This window comes from Erinaceus europaeus, chromosome X (assembly GCF_950295315.1).
Source record: "Erinaceus europaeus chromosome X, mEriEur2.1, whole genome shotgun sequence".
NCBI lineage: Eukaryota > Metazoa > Chordata > Mammalia > Eulipotyphla > Erinaceidae > Erinaceus > Erinaceus europaeus.
Window position 1 is genome coordinate 51,065,296 of NC_080185.1, and position 2,941 is coordinate 51,068,236.

Genomic DNA, 2,941 nt, shown 5'->3' on the forward strand with positions numbered 1-2,941 from the left:
TTTTGGTCCACTTTTTTATTTGGTTATTTTTGCTTCTTTGGTAGATCTGTACCAATTGTGTGTGTGTGTGTGTGTGTGTGTGTGTTTGATATCAGTTGCTTGTCTTATATGTGCTTGTTATATGTATTCTCCCATTTATTAGGTTTCCTGGTTATCCTTTTATAGTTTGTTTTGATATGTAGAGGCTTTTTAGTTTTATATAATCCTATTTACTTATTCTTGTTTTCATTTCCCATGCCCAGGGGACTGAGTCTCCAAATACGTCTTTGATGTGAAGATCCTGCAAAGTTTCATCATTGTCTTCTATAAGTTTTAGAGTGTCTGGCCTGATATCTATATATTTTAAGGCATTTTGGTTTGACCTTGGTGTATGGTGTTAGATGGTGGTCTTGTTTCACTTTTCTTTTATTATTATTTAATAATGATTGACAAGAACATAGATAAGAGGGGTAAAATTCCACATAATTCCCACCATCAGAGTTCCTATCCCATCCCCTCTATTGAAACTTTTCCTATTCTTTATCCCTCTGGGAGCATGGACCCAGGGTCATTATGGGGTACAGAAGGTGGAAGGTCTGGTATCTGTAATTGCTTCTCTGCTGGAGATAGGCATTGGAGATGGATCCATACTCCCAGCTTGTCTCTATCTTTCCCTATTGGGGCAGAGTTCTGTAGAGGTGGGGTTTCAGGACAAATAGTTGAGGTTATCTGCCCAGGGAAGTCAAGTTGGTGTCATCTGCAACTTGGTGGCTGAAAAAGCATTAAGGTATAAAGAAGGGGCCAGTTGGTGGCACACCTGGTTAAGCACACGTGTTACAGTGCACAAGGGCCCAGGTTCAATCCCTAATCACCGCCTATAGGAGGGAAGTTTCACAACTGGTGAAGGAGGTCATCATGTGTCTCTCTCTCTTCCTCTATACCTCCCCTACCCCTCTCAATTTCTCACTGTCTCTGTCCAATAATAAATAAATATTAAAAAGATATAAATAAGAACAAATAATTTAATAATCTGGAACCTAAAGGCAAAAATATAGCAGATGGGATTTATAATTTCCATTTTTGAAAAGGTTAGTAGGCCATTTTAGGTATATTCCAAGGGGGCCATGACTTTACTAGTTTTTACCTGAGCCTGACTATTTACATGAAGGTGAGTCAAAAGTCTGGGGAGATGGTGTTATAGTTGGACATAGGACTAGAAAGATGGACCAGAGCAGAGAGCGGCTCCCAAACATGGGAAAAGTATATAAATACCATTAACTGAAGAACCCATCGATCTGATCTAGGGCCCATATTCAGCACAGGAGCCTGTATAACCTCTGCATCCCTGTATGTTTGAGCTCTCATTCTTTGGTCACAGCTAGGAACATTCTAGGCTACACTCATTTGAAGATCCATCTTCCTAGAGTAGCAGTGTATGCTAACCCAGCCTCTCTTCAGAGAATTAGTTTCATTTTTCTACATGTGACTAATTTTACCAGCATCAACTGCTGAATAGAACTTCTGTATCCCATTGAATGGTTTTGGCACTTTTTTCATAGATTCAATGGTTATATATATGTGGGCTCACTTCTGAGCTTTTGTTTCTCCTCCATTGATCCAACTGTCTATTTTTATTCCAGTACCGTTTTTTTTTTAATTATAAACTGAAGTTGGTGTGTGTGATACCTCCATATTTTTCCTTTTTTTTATCAGAAATGCTTTGGCAGTTTGTGGCCTTTTGTAGTTCCATAAAAATTTCTGGACAAGTTGTTCAATTTACTTGAAAATGTTACTGGAAATTTTGATAGGGATTGTGTTGAAGTTGTAGATTGCTTTTGATAGAGTGGTCATTTTAAAAATACTTATCCTTCTAATCCATGAACAAGAAATGTTCTTCCACGTTTGTATGCCCTCTATTTCTTTTAGCAATGTCCTATAGTTTTTATTGTAAAGATACTTTACCTCCTTTGTGAGATTCATCCCAAGGTATTTTATCTTTTTGGGTTCAATTGTAAATGGGATTGAATCTTTTATTTCCCTTTCCTCTGACTCCTTGTTTGTATACAGAAATGCCACAAATTTATGTGTGTTGATTTTGTATTCTGCCACTTTACTGAATTTATTACTTATTTCCAGTATTTTTTGGTGTGCTCTTTGGGGTTTTCTAGATATAGTATCATGTCATCAGCAAATAGTGATAGTTTTATTTCTTCTTTTCCAATCTGTATGCCTATGATATCTCTTTCTTGTCTGATTGCAGTGGTGAGGACCTTGAGAACTAGGATGAATAACTGGAGATAGTGGACATTTTTGTCTGGTTCCAGATTTTAGGGGGACAGATTTCAGCTTTTCCCCATTGAAAATGATATTTGCTGTACATTTGTCATAAATGGTCTTTATTATGCTGAGGAATGATCCTTCGATTTTCAGTTTCTGAAGGGTCTTTATCATAAATAGGTATTGGATCTTGTCCAATGACTTTTGATATCAATTAATATGACCATGTGATTTTTTTGTTGATATGATGGATTACATTGATACATTTGTGGATATTAAACCATCCCTGTTTAACAGGGATAAATCCCACTTGGTCTTGGTGAATTGTTCTCTTGATATGTTGTTGGATTCAATTTGCCAAGATCTTGTTCTGGATCTTTGCAACAATGTTCATCTGTGATATAGCTCCATACTTTTCTTATCTGGTGTCCTTTTCTGCTTTAGGAATCAAAGTGATTTTGGCCTCACAGAGTTTGTTTGGTAGTGTTTATCCCTCTACAATATTCTGGAATAGTTGGAGGAGAACAGACATTAGTTCTTCTTTGAAAGTTTCATAGAATTTATTAGTAAAGCCACCCAGACAATATTTCTAGTTGACCTTTATGTAAGCCATCAATTTAAAGCAAAATGACTAAAGACATGAGCCCTTAGGAACATACTTAAAATAGACATCCTAGTTTCCTTA